A 22,801-nucleotide genomic window follows, 5' to 3' on the forward strand; every position below is an offset into this window, starting at 1 on the left:
ATTGAATTGTGTTCCCCCCCAAAAGGTGCTGTAAATCCTAACCTTAATGCCTGTGATTATAATCCCATTTGGGAATGGGTTGTCTTTGTCAGGTTAATGAGACAGGATTAGTGTAGGGTGTGTCTTGAGTCAATCCTTTTGACATGTAAAACAGATTAAACAAGTAAGGAAGCAAGCAGAGATGCAGGGAGATAAATGCCAAGCCACAGTGAAATGTCCAAGGAATCAGGAAACAGAAGCTGAAGAGACCTTCCCCCCAGATCTGGAGCCCTAAATTTGAACATCTAGCCTCCTAAACTGTGAATAAATAAATTTGTTTGTTAAAGCCACCCATTTGTGCTATTTCTGTTATAGCAGCACTAAAGAACTAAGACATCCTAGATTATCAGAGCTGACCATTAGCCAACAACAGCATGAGGACCAAATAGAGAAGACCTTCTCAGCACAGGGATCCTGGGTCCAAAGGACACGCTATTCTCCTGGCTTTTGTTTCTTGGTGGTATGAGGTCCCCATGTCTCTCTGCTCACTTTTCTCTTTTATATCTCAAAAGAGATTGATTTAAAACACAACCTAATCTTGTAGACTGAGTCTTGCCTCATTAACATAACTGCTGCTAATCCCACCTCATTAACATCATAGAGGTAGGGTTTACAACACATAGAAAAACCACATCAGATGACAAAACTGTGGACAATTGTGCAATACTGGGAATCATGGGCTAGCCAAGCTGACACACATTCTTTGTGGGGGGACACAATTTCGTCCATAACAACACTGGAAGTACTAGCCCACACAATTAGGCAGGCTCGGAATAAAACCGATGTCAATCGCGGAAAGACAAAATCACCGTTACTTGTAGATGATGGTCACCTGGCTGGAACATCCAGTGAAACGACTGAAAGACTATCAAAAATTAATTACAAAATCAGAAAGGTGTTTGGTTAAAAAATGGGCAGAAAAAAGGCAATTTACAGAAAAGAACATCTGACTCTCTAAACATGTGAAGAGATGCTTGATCAGGGACATGCTAATTCCAGTAACGAAACCCATTCCAGATGTACCAAACTGTCAAAGATGAGAAAGTTTAACGACAGAAAAGATGGCAAAGCTATGGAACAGAAATCTCTCGGCCACTACCAAAAGGGACATAAATTGGTACAGCTACTTGAAGGATCATTGCGCAATACTTAGCTCAGTAGAAGATACACATACGCATAGATTACAACCCAGTGATACAACTTTATATAAATATCATAGAAAACTGAGGCACGTGATAATAACTATGTTATCTATCTACATTATCTAGCTCTGTTAAAAATATTATGATACCCTCATAGGATGGAATGCTACCCCGTCATTTGAAAATATGCGTGCTCAGAAAATACCCAAAATGTATTCTAAAAAATGTATTATAGTACAAAATAAATGATTCTATTTGTGGGGAAGATTACAGATATACCCACGTTCTTGAATATTCACAAAAAATTCCTAGAAGGTACATATGAACCATCAACCATGGTTTTCTCTGGCAAGCAGGCCTGTGGTCTGGGGAAATTTTACTTTCCACCATTAAGAAAAAAAAAAGTCTAAGCATGTAGCAGTTTTATACTTTAAGTACTACCAAGAAAGGTGGCGTGGGGTGGGAAATGATGGCAGGAATAGGGGAACAAGAAAAGCAGAATGGCGATAATTGTCAAAGACAGTGCCTTAGTCACCTCGTGCTGCTGTAACAGAAACATCTCAAGTGCACGGCTTTAATAATGAGAATTTTATTCTCTCACAGTCTAGTAGGCTAGAAGTCCAAACTTAGGGCATCGGCTCCAGGAGAAGGCCTTCTCTCTCTGTAAGTACTGAAGGAAAGTCCTTGTCATCAATCTTTCCTTGGTCTAGCAGCTTCTCAGGTGCAGGGACCCTGGGTCCAAAGGATGCCTTCTGCTCCTGATGCTGCTTTCTTGGTGGCATGAGGTCCTCATATCTCTCTGCTCACTTCTCTTATATCTCAAAAGAGACTGGCTCAAGGCACAATCTAATCTTGTAGCTCGAGTCCTGCCTCATTAACATAACTGCCACTAATCCCATCTCATGAACATCACAGAGGTAGGATTTACAACCACAGGAAAATAACATCAGATGGCAAAATAGGTGTACAATCACACAATACTAGGAATCATGGCCTAGCCAAGTTGACAGATACTTTGGGGGGACACAATTCAGTCCGTGACAGATGGGTAATGTGAATATCACCCATAAGTACTGTGCTCCTACAAAAAAAAAATCACTTATATGACACCAAATGGTCAACAATTACTTTAAAACAGATGAATGGAAATGGAACAACCAGAACAGAAATAAAGAGAATGTTCAAGCATTGTGAAGAATGTAACTAATGTCACCGAACAACTTGTGTAGAAACTGCTGAATGGGAACCTAAACTGCTGTGTAAACCTTCATCAAAAACACGGTAAATGGCAAAGTCCGACACCCATTCATGATAAAAACTCTCAACAAAATAGGAATAGAAGGAAAATTCCTTAACATTATAAAGGACATTTATATAAAACCAATAGCCAACATCATCCTAAACGGAGAGCAACTGAAAGCATTCCACCTAAGAACAGGAATCAGACAAGGATGCCCTTTATCACTACTCTTATTCGACACTGTGCTCGAGGTCCTAGCCAGAGCTATTAGGCTAGATAAAGAAATAAAGGGCATCCAAACTGGCAAAGAGGTAGTAAAGGTATCCCTGTTTGCAGATGACATGATCTTATACACAGAAAAACCTAAAGAATCCTCAAGAAAACTACTGAAACTAATAGTTTAGCAGAGTATCGGGATACAAGATATACATACAAAAATCAGTTGGATTCCTCTATACCAACAAAGAGAATGTCAAAGAGGAAATCACCAAACCAATACCATTTACAATAGTCCCTGAGAAGATAAAATACTTAGAAATAAATCTAACCAGAGACCTATACAAAGAAAACCATAAGATACTACTGCAAGAAACTAAAAGAGACCTACCTAAGTGGAAAAACATACCTTGCTTGTGGTTAGAAAGGCTCAATATTGTAAAAATGTCTATTCTACCCAAAGCAATCTACAGATACAATGCAATCCTGACCCAAATACCAGTGACATTTTTTAATAAGATGGAGAAATAAATCACCAACTTCATATGGAATGGAAAGAGGCCCCAGATAGGTAAAGCATTCCTGAAAAAGAACAACAAAGTGGGAGGCCTCACACTACCTGATTTTAGAACCTATTATACTGCCAGAGTAGTCAAAACAGCCTGGTACTGGTACAACAACCGATACATAGACCAATGGAACAGAATTGAGAATCCAGACATAAATCCATCCACATATGAGCAGTTGATATTTGACAAAGGCCCGAAGTCTGTTAAGTGGGGAAAAGACAGTCTCTTTAACAAATGGTGTTGGATATAACTGGATATCCATCTGCAAAAAAAATGAAACAAGACCCATACCTCATGCCATGCACAAAACAATTCAAAATTCATCAAACACCTAAATATAAAATCTAAAACGATAAAGATCATGGAAGAAAAAATAGGGACAATGCTAGGAGCCCTAATATATGGCATAAACAGTATACAAAATGTTACTAACAATGTACAAACACCATAAGAGAAACTAGATAATTGGGAGCTCCTAAAAGTCAAACACCTATGCTCATCCAAAGACTTTACCAAAGGAGTAAAAAGATTACCTGTAGATTGGGAAAAAATTTTTAGCTATGACATTTCCGACCAGCATCTGATCTCTAAAATCTACATGATACTGCAAAAACTCAACAACAAAAAGACAAATAACCCAATTAAAAAATGGGCAGAGGATATATTAACAGGCACTTAACCAAAGAAAACATTCAGGCTCCTAACAGATACATGAGGAAATGCTCACGATCATTAGCCATTAGAGAAATGCAAATCAAAACTACAATGAGATTCCATCTCACTCTAACAAGGCTGGCATTAATCCAAAAAATACAAAATAATAAATTTTGGAGAGGTTGTGGAGAGACTGGAACACTTATACACTGCTGGTGGGAATGTAAAATGGTACAACCACTTTTGAAATCGATTTGGCGCTTCCTTAAGAAGCTAGAAATCGAACTACCATACCCAGCAATTCCACTCCTTGGAATATACCCTAAAGAAATAAGAGCCTTCACATGAACAGATACATGCACCCCCACGTTCACTGCAACACTGTCTACAATAGCAAAAAGATGGAAGCAACCAAGGTGCCCATCGATGGATGAATGGATAAATAAATTTGGTATATTCACACAATGGAGTACTACACAATGACTAAGAACAACAATTAATCTGTGAAACATTTCTTAACATGCAAGAATCTGGAAGGCATTATGCTGAGTGAAATCAGTCAGTTGCAAAAGGACAAATATTGTAAGAGACCACTATTATAAGAACTCTAGAAGAAAATATTCTTTGATGGTTATGAGGGTGGGGAGGGAGGGAGAAGGATATTCACTAACTAGATAGTAGACATAAATTTTTTTAGGTGAAGGGATGGGCAACACACAACACAGGGAGAGTCGGCACAACTGGACTAAACCAAAAGCAAAGAAGTTTCCTGAATACAACCAAATGCTTCAAAGGCCAGAGCAGCAGAGACAGGGGTCTGAGTATCATGATTTCAGGGGACATCTAGGTCAACTGGCATAACAAAATTTATTAAGAAAACATTCTGCATCCCACTTGGGTGAGAGGCGTCTGGGGTCTTAAATGCTAGCAAGCAGCCATCTAAGATGCATAAATTGGTCTCAACCTACCTAGAGCAAAGAAGAATGAAGAACACCAAGGATATATGGTAAAGATGAGCCCAAGAGACAGAAAAGGCCACATAAACCAGAGACCCCATCAGCCTGAGACCGTAAGAAGCAGATGGTGCCTGGCTACCACCCATCACTGCCCTGACAGGCAACACAACAGAGAATCCCTGATGGAGCAGGAGAACAGTGGGATGCAGATCTCAAATTCTCATAAAAAGACCAGGCTTAATGGTCTGACTGAGACCCGAGGGACCCCAGAAGTCACGGTCCCCTGACCTTCAGTTAGCCTAAGACTGGAACCATTCCCAAAGCCAACTCTTCAGACAGGGATTGGACTGGACTGTAAGAAAATGATGCTGGTGAGGAGTGAGCTTTATGGCTTAAGCAGACACTTGGGAATATGTGGGCAACTCCTGTCTGGTGGTGAGATGAGAAGGCAGAGGTGGACAGGAACTGGTTGAATGGACACGGGGAATATAGGGTGGAGAGGAGGAATGTGCTGTCTCATTAAGAGAGCAGCTAGGAGTACACAGCAAGGTGTGTCTAACTTTTTGTATGAGAGACTGATTTGATTTGTAAACTTTCACCTAAAGCACAACAACAACAAAACACAGTAAATTATTATAAAAAAAAAAAAAAAAAAGGGTACTGAATACCCAAGCAGGTCATTATGCTATTCGTTCTACCCTTGAATAGGCTAAAATTTTTCCATAATAGAATTAAATAATAATCAAGTGAAAAACAATAAATTGTTTCAATCTAGTCTGTATCCAACAAAACAATTTAAGAAATACTCCCTATAATCCATAGCTTCTAAGCACGAACATGTTGTTGGGAATGCAGGTGGGTGGAAATAACCTCCAAGATTTCTTCAGACACTCGGATCTTATGAGATTCAGTTAGCTGAATTTTCCAATCAAAACTAATAAAAAATAACACTTTAGCATAAATGAGAGTGTATCAAAATACAAAAGTTCACATTTCACTTTGAAAAAGCAATACTGGTAGCTCGCTGAGATCCAAAGTCAGAGAAAAAAGCTGTCACGTATCTGTGGTTCAAGGAAAGATAAACTCAGAGACCTACAAAGACAAGAGAAGTTAGACTTGAGCAGGGAATGCAGAGGAAGGCCCACAAGGGCAGACTCCAGCTGAATACATTAATACTAAGCGAGTCGCTTCCAATGAGCGTCAAGCCCAGGCCTGAGGAAAAGGCACAATGTGAAATGGAAACCCAAGCAATGATACGATCGGTGTCCACAACAATCACACAAAATAATGAGCAGTAATCAGAGAAGAGTGTGAAAACGTAATAAAGACAGAGAGTGATGTAATCCTGGAACCAAGAGCTGGAGGCACAGGGCCCAGGATGTTTATGTCGGAAATCTGAGGACAAACAAAGAGCCAAGGATCAGGGCTGGGCAAACGCGTTCCCACGGCATCTAGTGCCAGCCCCGCTTGGCCTCCAGCCCTGTCCTGTCTGTACTTCCTTACAGCTCTATGATACTAACCCAGGGTAAACTGTCAGACATAAACACAAGCTGCTGAGAAACCTCTGGACCAGCAGATCTTGGCATTTTATGGGTCACGGAGACCTTTGAAAAAACTCAAGAAAACTGATGGATTCCTCTTAAAAATCCCTGAAAACGCACAAATGTTGGACATAAATGTGGAGGTTCATAGACATTCCCTGAAGTCATTTAACTGGTTCTCCTCAAAATGTACTACTTAGTTGATCCTTAGACCCCAGTCTGAGCATCTCAAATAATTTCAACTAAGGGGGAAGAATTTTATAAGGAGCCACTAGTCCATTCATATCACAGCAGGGGCAGCTCAGCGGTAGAATTCTCACCTTTCTTGTGGGAGATGCAAGTTCAATTCCCAGCCAATATACCCCATGCGCTGCCACCACCCTCCATCAGTGGGAGCTTGTGTGTTGCTTGCGTGTTGCTGTGATGCTGATCAGGTGTCTGGTGAGCTTCCAGACTGAGGCAGACTAGGAAGAAAGCCCTGGAAATCTACTTCTGAAAACCAGCCAGTGAAAACTCTGTGGGTGACAACTACCTGGTCTGCAACCGATCACGGGGATGGCGCTGTCTGGGCGGTGTTCCAGTTCATTGTGCCTGGGGTCACCATGAGATGGGGCCGACTTGACAGCAGCTAACAGCAGCAGCAGCAGCTCATTCATACTCTCTGATGTGGTGTTCTGGCCACCTGCCCAACAGCAGTGTACGCTGGCCTGATGGGTCCCCCAGCAAGTCCTCCATTCCTGCTACCCTGCCTGGCAGCTGTCCAACACCACCTCTCATTGCCAGGCCTCCTTCATCCAGATTCTCCATCTTGGCCCTGGTTCTCTGGCAGCTGCTCCACACTGACTCCTCCTGCTGCAGTCCTGCCAGCCTCACTGGTGGTCCTCCAGACTGGCAATCTGCCTCACCCTTGGCTACATCCCAGTGGTCACAGCCCCTAGCTCCCCCCTCCCACTCCCTGCTGGCCAGGAGTCAGCATCAGATGGCCATGCTTCCGCCCTCCTCCGAGAACACGTCCAGCTCTCTGAGTGCTCCCCGCAAAGCCCACCCTTTCTAGGAGTAAGGTGAATAAGAAGGCATCCTGAGTCCCCTCCCCTCAGGGTGGACAGCCCCCACTTCCTCAGGTGACAACTATAGCTTACTGCTATCAGCTGCCACAGTGCTAGGATGAAGGCAGCAGAAGATATGGTCAAAGAATTCAAGAGTGCCATCCCAACTGCCACACTCGTTTCAAAACAAGTTCAAATTATTCTACTATGTCACTTTTCTAGTTACCATCCAACTATTCTTTTGCCTCTTCTCTTGAAAACATCTTGAAAAAGTAGTCTCACTACTGTGGTCCACAGATCAGCTCACCAGGAAGTTTATTAAAGGTACAAATTCTTGGGCTCTACCCTACCAATTTCCGCAGGGTTGACCCTGAATCAAGATGACACTGTGTGTGAGTAGAATTGTGTTCCACGGGGTTTTCTTTTTTTTTTGGAACGTTTTATTGTGGTTTGGGTGAGAGTTTACAGAGCCAATTAGTTTCCCGTTCAGCAATTTATACTCATTTTGTTTCCTCACATTAGCTGCAATCCCTCAAAGTGACAGTACTCTACCCCCTTCCTCTCAGAGTTCCCCGTTTCCATTCATCCATCTTTCCTGCCCCTTGCCGCCTTCTGAACTTGTTTTTGGGCAAATAGTGCCCTTTTGGTCTCGTGCAGCTGATTGTTCTGAGGAGCACGTTCCTCATGGGTGTTACTGTTCACTTGAACAGCCTGCCTGTTGTTGGCTGAACAGCCTGCCTGTTGTTTGCTGAATGGGGATCTGCGACTGGGCTCCATTCCAGGTATGAAGGGTATCAAGGGCCACAGTCTTGGGGTTCTACTAGTCTCTATCAGACCGGTAAGTCTGGTTTATTTAGGAATTTGAATTTTTTTTGTACATTTTTCTCCTACTCTGTCCAGGACCTTTTATGGTGAACCCAATCAGAACAGTCTGCGTGGTACCCAGGCACCATCTCGTTCTTCTGGCATCAGGTTAATGGAGGGTGTGGTTCATGTGGTCCATTAGCCCTCTGAACTAATTGTTTCCTTGAGTCTTTGGTTTTCTTCACTCTTCTTTGCTCCATAGGGGAAGAGACCAATAGTCATCTTAGATGGTCACTCACAAGCTTTTAAGACCTCAGGCATTACTCAGCAAAGTCGGATGTAGAGCACTGTCTTTATGGACTATGTTATGTAAATTGACTTAGATGTTCCCCAAGACTATGGTCCTAAGTCCTCAAGCCCAGTGACTCAGTCCCTCAAGATGTTTAGTTATGGCCAAGGAGTTTTCATAACTGTGCCCCCGTGTGCGCGACTATATATATGGATATATTTGCAGCACATACAAATACCTATGAAGAAATATCCTCTGCCAAACCTATAAATGCTGGTGAGTGCACTCCCAGACACCATCCCACACATGTTCAGCTTACATATCTACCTGTGTATCCACTTATAAATTATCGCTTGTTATCACTATTATTGCAGGGTTACGTACATTATAGTATTTACCCGTGTTGCCTTTTATTCGTGCATACCTCAGTGTTTACCTTTGCCTTGGTCATGCTGTGCTGACTTTCCCTGTATTATGTATTCACTTTCCCCTCACCCAAGTTACTACATGTCTATTATCCAGTTATCTGGCACAACTCAAAATGAGAAGAGCTGAAAACATCCATTAATAATTTGGAATGTGTAATGTACGAAGTATGAATCTAGGAAAATTGGGCATCATCAAAAATGAAATGGAACACATAAACATCAATATCCTAGGCATTAGTGAGCTGAAATGGACTGATATTGGCCTTTTTGAATCGGACAATCATACGGTCTACTATGCCTGTAATGACAACTTGAAGAAGAATGGCGTTACATTCACTGTCAAAAAGAACATTTCAATATCTGTCCTGAAGTACAAAGCTGTCAGTGATAGGATAATATCCATATGCCTACAAGGAAGACCAGTTAATACGACTATTATTCAAATTTATGCACCAACCACTAAGACCAAAGATGAAGAAACTGAAGATTTTTACCAGCTTCTGCAGTCTGAAATTGACCAAACATGCAATCAGGATGCACTGATAATCACTGGCGATTGGGATGAGAAAGATGGAAACAAAGAAGGAGGATTGGTAGTCGGAAAATATGGCCTTGGTGATAGAAACGATGCCAGAGATGGCATGATTGATTTTTGCAAGACCAACGACTTCTTTATTGCAAATACCTTTTTTCACCAACATAAATGGCGACTATACACATGGACCTTGCCAGATCGAATACACAGGAATCAAACTGACTACATCTGTGGCAAGAGACGATGGAAAAGCTTGACATCATCAGTCAGAACAAGGCGAGGGGCTGACTGTGGAACAGACCATTAGTTGCTCATATGCAGGTTCAAGTTGAAACTGAAGAAAATCTGAACAAGTCCACAAGAGCCAAAGTACGACCTTCAGTATATCCCACCTGAATTTAGAGACCATCTCAAGAAGAGATTTGATGCGCTGAATGCTAATGACTGAAGACCAGACGAGTTATAGAAGGACATACATGAAGAAAGCAAGAGGTCATTAAAAGGACAGGAATGAAAGAAAAGACCAAAATGGATGTCAGAAGAGACTTTGAAAATTGCTCTTGGAACATCGAGTAGCTAAAGCAAAAGGAAGAAATGATGAAGTAAAAGAACTAAACAGAAGATTTCAAAGGGCAGCTTGAGAAGACAAAGTTATTAAAATGACATGTGCAAAGAGCTGGAGAGAGAAAACCAAAAGGGAAGAACACATTTGGTGTTTCTGAAGCTGAAAGACCTGAAGAAAATATTTAAGCCTCAAGTTGCAATAGTGAAGGATTCTATCGGGAAAATATTAGATGACTCAGGTAGCATCAAAAGAAGATGAAAGGAATAAAACAGTCACTATACCAAAAAGAACTGGTCGACGTTCAACCATTTCAAGAGGTAGCATATGATCAGGAACCAATGGTGCCGAGGGAGGAAGTCCAAGCTGCAGTGAAGGCACTGGCAAAAAACAAAGCTCCAGGAATTGACGGAATATCAATTGAGATGTTTCAACAAATGGATGCAGCATGGAAGTGCTCACTCGTCTATGCCAAGAAATTTGGAAGACAGCTAACTGGCCAACCGACTGGAAGAGATCCGTAAGGTCCATATTTATGCCTATTCCCAAGAAATGTGATCCAGCCGAATGCAGAAATTATCAAATAATATCATTTACATCACACACAAGCAAAATCTTGCTGAAGATCACTCAAAAGCATATGTAGCAGTGTATTGACAGGGAACTGCCAGAAATTCAGGCCTGATTCAGAAGAGGATGTGGAACCAGGGATATCATTGCTGATGTTGGATGGATCCTGGCTGAAAGCAGAGAATACCAGAGGGATGTTTACTTGTGTTTTATTGACTATGCAAAGCCATTCGACTGTGTGGATCATAACGAATTATGGATAACGTTGCAAAGAATGGGAATTCCAGAAAACTCAATTGTGCTCATGAGGAACCTGTACATAGATCAAGAGGCAGTTGTTCAGACAGAACAAGGGGATACTGATGGTTTAAAGTCAGGAAAGGTGTGCATCAGGGTTGTATCCTTTCACTATACCTACTCAATCTATACACTGAGCAAATAATCCAAGAAGCTGGACTATATGAAGAATGGTGCATCAGGATTGGAGGAAGACTCATTAACAACCTGTGATATGCAGATGACACAACCTTGCTTGCTGAAAGTGAAGAGGACTTGAAGCACTTACTGATGAAGATCAAAGACCACAGCCTTCAGTATGGATCACACCTCAACATGAAACAAAAATACAACTGGACCAATAAGCAACACCATGATAAATGGAGAAAAGTATTGAGGTTGTCAAAGATTTCATTTTACGTAGATCCACAATCAACACCCGTGGAAACAGCAGTCAAGAAATCAAATGACGCATTGTATTGGGCAAATCTGCAAAGGACCTCTTCAAAGTGTTGAAAAGCAAAGATGTCACCTTGAAGACTAAGGTGCATCTGACCCAAGCCATAGTATTTTCAATCGTATCATATGTATGGGAAAGCTGGACAATGAATAAGGAAGACCGAAGAAGAACTGACACCTTTGAATTGTGGTGTTGGCGAAGAATACTGAATATACTATGACATTCCAAAAGAATGAACAAATCTGCCTCGGAAGAAGTACAGCCAGAGTGCTCCTTAGAAGGATGGCGAGACTGCGTCTTACATACACTGGACATGTTGTCAGGAGGGATCAGTCCCTGGAGAGGGACATATGCTTGGTAAAGTACAGGGACAGCAGAAAAGAGGAAGACCCTCAATGAGATGACACAGCGGCTGCAATAACGGGCTCAAGAGTAACAGTGATGGTGAGCATGGTGCAGGACCAGATAGTGTTTCATTCTGTGGTACATAGGGTCATTACGAGTCAGAACAGATTTAACAGCACCTAACAACATCATCATCATCCAGTTGTCTATGGCCATACCACCCTGAACACACCCAATCTCATCTGCTCTTAGAGGCTAAGCAGGGTCAGGCCTGGTTAGTACTTAGATGAAGACTGCCTTGGAATGCCGGGTGTTGTTGGCTTAGGAGTAGTCCTGGTGGCGCAGTGGTCAAGAGCTTGGCTGCTAACCAAAAGGTTGGGAGTTCGAATCCACCAGATGCTCCTTGGAAACCTATGGGGCAGTTCTATTCTGTCCTATAGGGTTGCTGTAATTTGGAAGTGACTTGACAGCACACAATAACACTAGTTAGCGGTTTTCCCTCCCTCCCCGTCTCATCCCTGGTAACAATCAAAGAATGTTTTCTTTTGTGTGTAAACCTTTTCTTGACTTTTTATAATAGTGGTCTCATATAATATTTGTCCTTTTGTGACTTATTTCACTCAGCATAATATTCTCCAGGTTCACCCATGCTGTAAGATGTTTCACGGATTCATCAATATTCTTTATTATTACGTAGTATTCCACTGTATGTACCACAGGTTGTTTCCATCTTTTTGCTATTGTGAGTAATGCTTTGGTGAACGTGAGTGTACATATGTCTATTTGTGTCACGACTCTTCTCTAGGATGTGTATCTAGTAGTGCGATTGCTAGATAATAAGGTATTTCTATTGCTAACTTTTTAAGGAAGCACCACACTGTTTTCTACAGTTGTTGGACCATTTTACAATCCTACCAGCAGTGTATGACCAGAGTTCCAATCTCCCCACACCCTTGCCAGGATTTGTTTTGTCTTTTTGACCACTGCCATTTTTGTCAGGGTGAGATGGTATCTCGTTGTTAAGATTTGCATCTCTCTTGACTAAGGATTGCAAGCATCTCTGCATGTATTTGTTGGCTGCCTGAATGTCCTCTTTGGTGAAGTGTCTGTTCATGTCCTCTGCCTACTTTTTAATTGGATTGTCTTTTTGTTGTTGAGGCTTTCTCTAAATTTTAGAGATTAGTCCCTTGTCATATGTTGTTGCCAAAAATTTTTCCCCAGTCTGTAGGTTCTCTGTTTACTCTTTTGGAGAAGTCTTTTAATGCGCGTGTTTCATCTTTAGGAGGTGCAAGCCATCTAGTTTATCTTTGGCTGTATGTGCATTTTTAGTTATGTTTGATACACTATTTATGCCATAAATCCCGGGCCCCTAGGTTTGCCCCTATTTTTTATTCCATTATCTTTTTTATATATAGTTTTAGGTTTTACATTTAGGTCTTTGATCCATGCTGATTTAGTTTTTGTATATGGTGTGAAGTATGGGTCCTGTTTCACTTTTTCTGCAAATGGATATCCAGTTTTGCCAACAGCACTTGTCAAAGAGGTTCTCCCTTTCCCCTTTAATGGATTTCAGCCCTTTGCTGAAGATCAGCTGTCCACAGCTGCACTGATTTACTTCTGGGTTCTCAGTTCTGTTCCATTAGTCTACGTGTCTGTTGTTGTACCAGTACAGGCTGTTTTGACTACTGTGGCTGTATAGCAAGTTCTGAGATCAGGGAGTGTGTGAGGCCTCCTACTTTGTCTTTCTTCAGTAGAGCTTTGATTATCCAGGGTCTTTTTCTTTTTCCTATAAAGTTGGTGATTAGTTTTTCCACCTTTTTAAAGAATGTTGATGGAATCTGGATCAGAATTGCATTATATCTATACAAATTGTTTTGGGAGTATTGACGTTTTCACAATGTTAAGTCTTCCTATTCATGGGCGTGGTATGTTCTTCCATTATGTAGGTCTCTTGTTTTTCTGCAGCAGTGTTTTGTAGTTTTCTTTGTATAGGGCTTTCATATCCCTGGTTAGGTTTATTCTTAAGTATTTTATCTTTTGGGGGGTCTATTGTGAGTTGGAATTGACTCGACGGCAGTGACTTTTTTTATTGTAAATGATATTGTTTTCCTGATTTCCTTTCTGGAGTTCTCTTTGTTAGTGTAGAAGAATCCGACTGATTTTTGTATGTGGACCTTGTACCCTGCCACTTTGCTGGTTCCTTCTATTAGTTCCAATAGCTTCCTTGGAGAATCTCTAGAATTTTTAATGTATAAGATCATATCATCTGCAAATAGGGATAGTTTTACTTCTTCCTTACCAATGTGGATGCCTCTTGTTTCCTTTTCTTGCTTTATTGCTCTAGCTAGGACTTCCAGTACAATGTAAAGTAAGAGTGGTGATAAAGGCCATTCTTCTCTGGTTCTCATTTTCAAATGGATTGCTTTCAGTCTTTTTCCATTAAGAATGTTGGCTGTTGGTTTTGTATATGTGCCCTTAATTATATGTTGAGGAACTTCCTTTCTATTCCTATCTTGCTGAAGAGTTTTTATCAGGAATGGAATTTTATCAAATGCCTTTTCTGCATCAATTGATATGATCATGTGGTTCATTTGTTTTATTTATGTGGTGGATTACATTGGCTGATTTTGTAATGTTGAACCATCCCTGCACACCTGGTATGGATCCCACTTGGTCATGATGTCTTATTTTTCTGATATGGTGTTGGGTCCTACTGGCTGGGATTGCGTTGAGGATTTTCGTGTTTACGTTCATGACAGATACTGGTCTACCGTTTGTTTTTAGTGGTGTCTTTGCCTGGCTTTGCGTCAGGGCTTGCTTCACAGGATGAATTTGAAGCGACTCCATCCTTTTCTGTGTTCTGGAATAGTCTGAGTAGAATCGGTGCCAGCTCTTCTGTGAATGTTTGGTAGAATTCTCCAGTGAAGCCATCTGGGTAGGTTTTTTTGTTTTTATTGGTATTTTTTTTTTTTATGACCTCTACAATTTTATCTTTTGTTATGGGTCTGTTCAAATTTTCTACCTCACTTTGTTAGTTTGCCTAGGTAGTGTGTTTCTAGAAATTTGTCCAGTTCTAGGTTTTCAAATTTGTTGGAGTACAGTTCTTCATAGAGTTGTTATGATCCTTTTTATTCCATTTGGTTCTGTTGTGACATTACCCATCTCTCATTTCTTATTTGTGTTATTTGCATCTTCTCTTTCTTTTATGAATTTGGCCAGTGGTTTGTCAATTTTATTCTTTCAAAGAACCCACCCACTTCTAGTCTTGCTGATTCTGTTTCATTTATTTCTGCATTAATCTTTATTATTTCCTTTCTTCTGGTGGCTGAGGGCTTCCCCCCCCGCCTCGTGCTTTTTCTATTTGTTGGAATTATATGGCTAAGGTGTTGATTTTAGCTCTTTCTTCCTTTTTGATGTGTGCATTTATTGCTATAAATTGACCTCTGAGCACTGCCTTTGCTGTGTCCCAAAGGTTTTGGTATGTTTTCATTCACATTTGGTTCTAGGAATTTTTTAATTTTATTTTTCTATTACCTAGTGGTTTTTAAGCAGTGTGTTATTCAGTTTCCATATATTTGGTTTTTTTCTTGTTGTTCCTGTTACTGATTTCTAACTTTATAGCATCGTGGTGCAAGAAAATGCTTTGTATTATTCTGATGTTTTTTAATTTCTTGAGGCTTGCTTTGTGGCCCAACACATGGTCTATTCTGGAGAATGACCTGTGTGTTCTGTTGTTGGGTAGAGTATTCTGTACACGACTATGAGATCAAGTTGGCTGACTGTGTTGCTTAGATCTTCTGTATCTTTGCTGAATTTCTTTTTAGTTGCTCTGTCCTTTGTTGAAAGTGGTGTATTAAAATCTCTTACCATTATTGTGGAGTTGTCAATTTCTCTTTTCAATTCTGTTAATGTATTTTGGAGCTCTTTCATTGGGTATGTATATATTTATTATGGTTATGTCCTCATGTTGGTCTGACCCTTTAATCGTTATATAATATCCTTCCTTGTCTCTTATGCTGGTTTTTTGCTTCAAAGTCTATTTTACCGGAGATTAATATTTCCACTCCTGTTCTTTTTTGGTTGCCATTTGCTTATTTTTTTCCATCTTTTGATTTTTAGCTTATTTTTATCTTTGTGTTTAAGGTGTGTCTCTCGCAGGCAGCATAATGATGGGTTGTGTTTTCTTAATTCATTCTGCCACTCTCTGTCTCTTGACTGGTGCATTTAATCCATTTATATTCAGTGTAGTTACCGATAGGTATGAATTCACAGGTGCCACTTTTTTGTGCTTTTTCTGTGGTGCTGATGATTTCTTTGTTCCGAATACTTTTCTGTGCTGAGTTCTTTTTATAGATTTTCTTTTCATTTCCTTCATTACTATTGATTTTGTGTTTACTGAGTCTTTATGATTTTATTTTTTATTTTGGTGAGAAAGTTTAATTTTTTTTTTTGTGGTTACCCTGAAATTTACTTTTATCTTCCTAAATTTAAAACAGTTTGTTCTTTCTTGATAATTGCCTTGACTTCATCTCCATATGGAAGTTCTATAACTACAGCATTTATTTTCTCTTTTTGTTTTGAAGTTGTGATCATTTACAGATTGACATCTCTGGTTCCCCATTTTCAGTTGTGTAGCTTTATTTTGAAAATTCTTTATTTGGGTTAGTTTCTGGGTAATGTCACGTCTTAATCTCAGATCATTGTCTGACATTGTTGGTTCTCTGAAGGACACCCTTTTAATATTTCTTGTAAGGTTGGTCTGATTTTTACAAACTTCCTTAATTTCTGCTTATCTAGAAATGTCCTAATTTGGCCATCATATTTGAGGGACAATTTTGCTGGATATATAATTCTTGGTTGACAATTTCTTTGAGTTTTACATGTCACCCCATTGCCTTCTTGCCTGGTTTCTGATTAAAAATAAGAGCTTAGTCTTATTGGTTCCCCTTTTAGGTCACATTTTGTTTTCCCTGAGCTGCCCTCAGGATTCTTTCTTCGTCTTTGGTTTTCAAAAGTTTGATTATGATATGTCTTCATTTTCTTTTGGATTCTATCTTATTTGGGATTTGTTGACCTTCTTGGATGGGTATCTTCTTGTCTTTCATGGTATTAGGGAACTCTTCTGCCAGCAAATCTTCAAAAATTTTCTCTGTGCTTTTTTTTTGTCTCTTCCTGTTCTGGAATTCCAAACACGTGTAAATCATTCCTCTTGATAGTGTCCCATGTAACTTAGGGTTTCTTCATTTTTCTTCTTTTTTCTGACTGTTCCTCTAACAGATTGGCATCAAGGGATTTGTCCTCTATTTCCCTGATTCTTTCTTCCATTGATTCAATTCTTCTCCTTTGTGTTCCCTATTTCTGAAATTTGTGTTAATCTTCTAGATTTCTAGTTGCTTTTTTTGTATGTTTCTAATTATTTATTTAGTCATTTTGTTCTTGTATTGTTTTCCTGAATCCTTCTAGAGGCTTGTCTGTGTTTTCTTTGATCTTTTTTTTGACAGCTTTTAGAGGGCCCTATATATAAGCCTTTTGAATTCCTTATCAGGTAGTTCCATTACCATTTCTTCCTCAGGGAGGTTTCCTGGTTCTTTATTTTGGTCACTTACTGGAGCCATCTTGTCCCGCTTCTGTAGGTGATATGATGATGTCTGTTGTATCTGAGGCATTAAGGTGTTATTATATTTATTTAGTATGTTACATTGCAAAGAATGGGAATTTCAGAACACTTAATGGTGCTCATGAGAAACCTTTACATAGATCAAGTGGCAGCTGTTCGGACAGAACGAGGAGATACTGACTGGTTTAAAGTCAGGAAAGGTGTGTCTGTCTTGGAAGAAGTGCAACCAGAATGCTCCTTAGAAGCAAGGAGGGCGAGACTGTGTCTTACACACTTTGGACATGTTGTCAGGAGGGATCAGTCCCTGGAGAAGGACATCATGCTTGGCAGAGTACAGGGTCAGTGGAAAAGAGGAAGACCCTCAACAAGGTGGACTGACACAGTGGCTGCAACAATGACCTCAGGCATAACAACGATTGTAAGGATGGTGCAGGACAGGGCAGTGTTTCGTTCTGTTGTACATAAAGTCGCTATGAGTTGGAACCGACTCAACAGCACCTAACAAGAACAACAAAAATTGTATGTTTGCTACATCCTGGTTTTTTAAGATACTTTCTTTTGATATATCCAGTCAGGCTGGACAGGTGTGCTGCTCTGGTCACTTAGTCTGGCTGCATTGGCGCACTTGCCACCTGTCTTTGAGTGCATGGGGTAGTGGCTGGGTGTGTGAGTTTCTGCTTGTTGGTCTTGTAGGGTGGCTGAGGGAGGACTGTGCAGGCGTTGGCTGCTGTCTTTTGGTCCAGTGGCACTTGTCGAGTGGGCAGGGTGACAGGCGTGGCGGGTGTGGCTGGCTACTGGGGGTGTGGTCGTCACTTCTCATCAGACGGGGGTGGGGTGAGTGATGTGTGGGTGCGTGAACAGTTGCGCTACTGCCACCTCTCTCCTGGTGGGGGTGAGGAGCAGCCAGTGAGTGGGTGCATGGTTAAACTGCTGCCTCCTCTTACCAAATGAGGGAGGGGAAGAGAGCTTGGCTGGACTGGCCAGACAGGCAGCTGGGGCTTGGACCAAGAGAGGAGGCTTGCACCTCGCTCTGTGGCACCTGGGGCTTCAGGGAGATGAGAGTTTGTGCCACTAATCACCAGGAGGGCGGGGGAGGGAAACATACGCCTCTCACTAGGCAAGTGTGCCTGGCCTCCTCCCGTTGGCGGCAGCCAGCAATCAGGACCTTATTTCACACTGGGTATGTGTACACAGTTACTCTGTGTCCTGTTGGGAAATTCTGTGCAGCCTCATCCTGGGTATAAGGTTGTTCTGACATGTAGGGGAGCACTGAAAGTAAAAGTCATACTCGCTACAACCAAAAGTCACAAAGGCATGGGTCAATATCCCCCTGGAACTCTGGGCAGAACCCTACATGGGGCAGTCAGAAAAAATAGGTTAGACTCCTTATTGCCTCCCTCAGATGCAATAAGACTCACATTTGATGTAAATTCTTTACTGCTTAGGCTCACTTCATTATTTGCCTTTTCGTTACTTGCTTCTACTTTTATTAATCCAAATAACTGGTGTACTGGATCACATATATATGCCTGGAGGCAGAGCTTATGCATCTGATAATGAATCCAAGAATTAAAATCAGACTGGGCCAACATCTGATAGTCTTGATGAAGCCAAGCCTAATGAAGTGCACAGTGACCTTAAAGATCTGATCACACATGAGCCGGCTAAAGTCACAACGAGTGAGCTGGACTGAGAGCCTAAACTTCCCTTTTCCTGTCCTGTAGTGAATCACAAAGGATAACTTCCGTGGCCATTCATTTGAAGATTAGGAAAAGGATTCTAGTTGTCTCCCGAAATTTAACTGAGTAGCCTTCACTGACACCTCACCCACAATGAACACGGAATCCACTAAAATAACTCTCTCAGCAGGAGTCAGGTTTTGAGCCCATTATAGCTGCCAAGAGAGGATGCAGGGAAAGATAAAGGGGCCAAAGAAACTCTACCAGGGGAAATACTTTCCCAGGAAGAGGTAGAATGAAAAAGTACTAACCGGAGTTATTTACAGTCACACAACAAAGAGATGATTCCAGCGACACCTCCTGAGCTGGGAGAAAAGGCATTTCACAGATATCCAAAAGATCCAGAGACTATGTTTAACAGTTTGCCTGGGAGACTACATGGTCCTCAACTGACAACAAAAGAAATGCCTGCCTGGCCCAGTTAACCTTGAGAAAATGCAACTCCGTTTTAAGGAGAAAAAAAAGTAGAGGGGGGAGAAGTGGAGACATGGAGAAAGAGAGGCAGAAGAATTAATAATACAAAAAATTACAAAAACACATTTAAGCAAGTTATTATTTGTTCAGGAGCCCTGTGGTGCAGCGGTTAAAGTGCCTGACTGCTACCCGAAAGGTCAGCAGTTCAAACCTACCAGCTGCTCCATGGGAGAAAGATGTGGTAATTTGCTTCTGTAAAGATTTAAAAAAAAAAAAAAATTTTTTTTTTTTTTTTTTTTTACAGCCTTGGAAATCCTATGAGGTGGTTGTCCTCTGTCCTATTGGGTCGCTGTGAGTCAAAACAGACTCGACAGCAAGGGGTTTGGCTTTTTTGGCTTATTTGTTCAGGACTCAGATCAGTCTAACTGGAAGCACAAAATATCTTTATAGACTCAATACTTGATGTGAGTTTCTCCTTTTAATCTCTTCGGGAAGAAGGGGGTCAGATTCCCTGTCTGGATTCCGTCAGATACCACGAGATGACGATGTGCTCTTGGGGATTCCTGGCAGCTGACCAGTAGGGTTCGGACATGGGTAGGCTGTTTGGAACAAGGGCACCCCTGCTCAGGGGACACCTCTAGCCGCAGTGCTGGCACCATGCTCTGTGGGGACCACTGCACAGCACTCCCTTCAGGCCAACTCTTCGAAGTAGGACTAAATCCTAGAATCTCCAACAACAGGAGTGCACTCTCCACAGCCTGATCTATATTTCTGCCTACCTTCCTGGGAATGGCTCTGACTTCCCAGAAAACATCTTTCAAAAAAAATTCTGTTACGATATTCTTTCCCTTAATTCTACAGCCCAAAGGCTTCACTTCTCTTCAAGTATAGAAAGCAGAGACAAGAGAGGAAATTCCAAGAGGGATAAAAACGAAGGGCCACTCAGGGGAAATGCTCCAACTGAATGCAGAAACTGAACAGATTTAAAGCTTCAGGTATCGTCTGGGGTTTATGTTTCAAATCAAATGAAAATGGTCATAATTGTTTACATATATACAAAGACCTCTAAAGAGAAAAGCTCCTAGTCCTCTGAGCTTTATTTCTTCTCCCATCTATAAAATGGAAATAGTAATTTTTTCCTTGCAAGAATGTAGGTAAGATTAAGTGAAGCTTGTGGACATTCTAAAGCATTGTAGATATGATATTCAGGCTCTTGGAAGAACTGTTAAGAAGTCTTTCGCCTGAGGAAGGCCTTCACTCTCATTTGCTGCAGACCTCTGTTTATTCCCACACGTCGTGCCTAGGCATACCTCGAATCACAGAAACCACAAAGAGAACAGTGGTACATCTGCCTACATGAAGACTTAAAACCTGTGTACAGCTTATCCCACAAACAAGTTAAAACAACTTGGAGAAAATAGGTGAGCTCACTAACAGACATTTAATTAAGATCCCTCATATAAAAAGAGTTCTTAAAAATCAACAATAATAGAAACAAACCAAGAGAGGGCAAGGATAGCAACAGGGAATTGGTGTAAAGAATTTACATTGCCAATAAAAACACAAAAAGACGCTCAGCTTCACTAGAAATTGAGGAGATACTGATTAAAATGATGTAGTACCTTGTAACCATTATTTCAGGAAAAAAATCCATCTGAGGAAAATCAGAAAAGCTAGTACAGGAGTCGGTACCCAATGCTAAGCTTCTTCCTTCCAGTATTTAAGGATCTTAAAGTACCTTGGCTATCTCCCCACTTCTGAGCCTTCAAAAGTGTCACTGGGGAGGCCCCACCCAGGTATACAGAGCTCCTGGTCAATTTTTCTGTTTCATTTTTAAATGTGAATAGGCAACCAAGAAACAACAGGTACCTGTAGGAAGCCTTCAAGATAGACATGAGAAAGGTCAAAGCAAATAAGCAGAAAAATAAACATAAACGTTTCAGGGAATAGAAGAAAACATGCAAGAATGGTTTTTATCTTTTAGGGAAAAAAAACAACAAAAACCAAAGTGCTTGTAGATGAAATGCTGACTGGAGATTTGCTTTAAGTTAATCCAGTATGGCTAAGGGTGGGAGAGGGAATGAGGGGGGTCACAGATGAAAGTACTGGCCTTATGCTGACAACTGTTAAAGCTGGACGCTGAGCACATGGGGATTCCCACACGATTCTCTCTACTTGTGTATAAGTTTGAGATTTTCGATAATACAAACAGAAAAAAAAAAAAAGTAGGATACTATAAAGAAGAAAAATGTGGTAAGAGCACTTTTATTAAAAATTTTGATTGCTGGAATGAAAAAGCCAGTGGAAGAGGTAGAAATGAAGGCCATTTCCCAGAAAATGAAAAGGCAAAGACAGGAAATTTGAAAGGCACCAGGCATAGACGACATACAGGATCCTCCGTGTGGGAGGCCCAATATCCAACCAACAGGAGTCCCAGGACAAGAGGACAGAGAAGAAGATGGGAGAAACATCATTAAAGAAACATTACGGAAAAATTTCTTTGAAGAGCGCAGGCCCCTAGAATTTAATTTTTTTTCATCTACACAGATTTGAGCATCTGAGGAGAGCTGGACACAACACTGTGAAATTTCAGATGACCAAGAAAAAAGAGATTTTAAAAGATTCTAGAGGAAAAAACAAAAAAACCCACAACAGATTTCTCAAATTACCATCGAAGAGACGGTCTGGCCTCAGACTTCCACCTCCCATCTGGAGTTGCTGGTGAGACCTTCTAAGATAGGAAGGTAGTCCTGAGAAGGGGACTTCTGAGGGGAGTGGGAGTTCTGGGGAGAGGGGTGAGCTCTGAGGAGGAGGAAGGAGTTATGAGAGGTGGGGAGGAGTAACATGGAAGGGGAGAGGAGTGAGATGTAGAGGGGATGAGGTGTGGCAGGACTCTCACTGCTGTGAAGGGGTGTGATGTGTGAGACAAGGGAAGAGGTCTGAGGAAGAGGGAATGAAGGGGTTTTGGCAAGACAGGGTCTGAGAAGGAGGCGGTATGAAGGGGAAGCAAGGTCTGAGTGGGGAAGAAAGTCTGAAGGAGATAGGTTCTGACAAGGCAGGTGTTCTAAAGGGGGAGATGGGTTCTAAGGGAGGTTCTTTTTATTCTAAAGTCTACACCTAGCTATATATTTTCGATCAAGTATTAAGGTGTAATAAAATGATTTCCTGGACATGTAAAGATTTACAAAATTTATCTTCTATACATCCAATTTTGAGAAGTTACTCAAAAATATACCTCATCAGAATGAGGAAGTAAACCAAGAAAAGGGATTCAGACAATAGGTGATTCAACCCAGGAGATAAAAGAAATCCCTGAATGGCAGCTGTGCATCTGTGCAGACGGTTACACAAATATGGGA

General features: G+C 41.1%; 1 protein-coding gene and 1 pseudogene across 3 annotated transcripts in view; one reads left to right on the forward strand and one right to left on the reverse strand.

Moving 5' to 3' along the window:
• The window catches only part of FKBP6 (FKBP prolyl isomerase family member 6 (inactive)), a 49,541-nt gene that overhangs the window by 9,389 nt on the left and 17,351 nt on the right, over nucleotides 1-22,801 (reverse strand). The gene's annotated exons all lie outside the window — the stretch shown is intronic.
• LOC126087609 (uncharacterized) lies at nucleotides 11,877-11,994 on the forward strand (annotated as a pseudogene).

Source organism: Elephas maximus, chromosome 12 (assembly GCF_024166365.1).
Source record: "Elephas maximus indicus isolate mEleMax1 chromosome 12, mEleMax1 primary haplotype, whole genome shotgun sequence".
NCBI lineage: Eukaryota > Metazoa > Chordata > Mammalia > Proboscidea > Elephantidae > Elephas > Elephas maximus.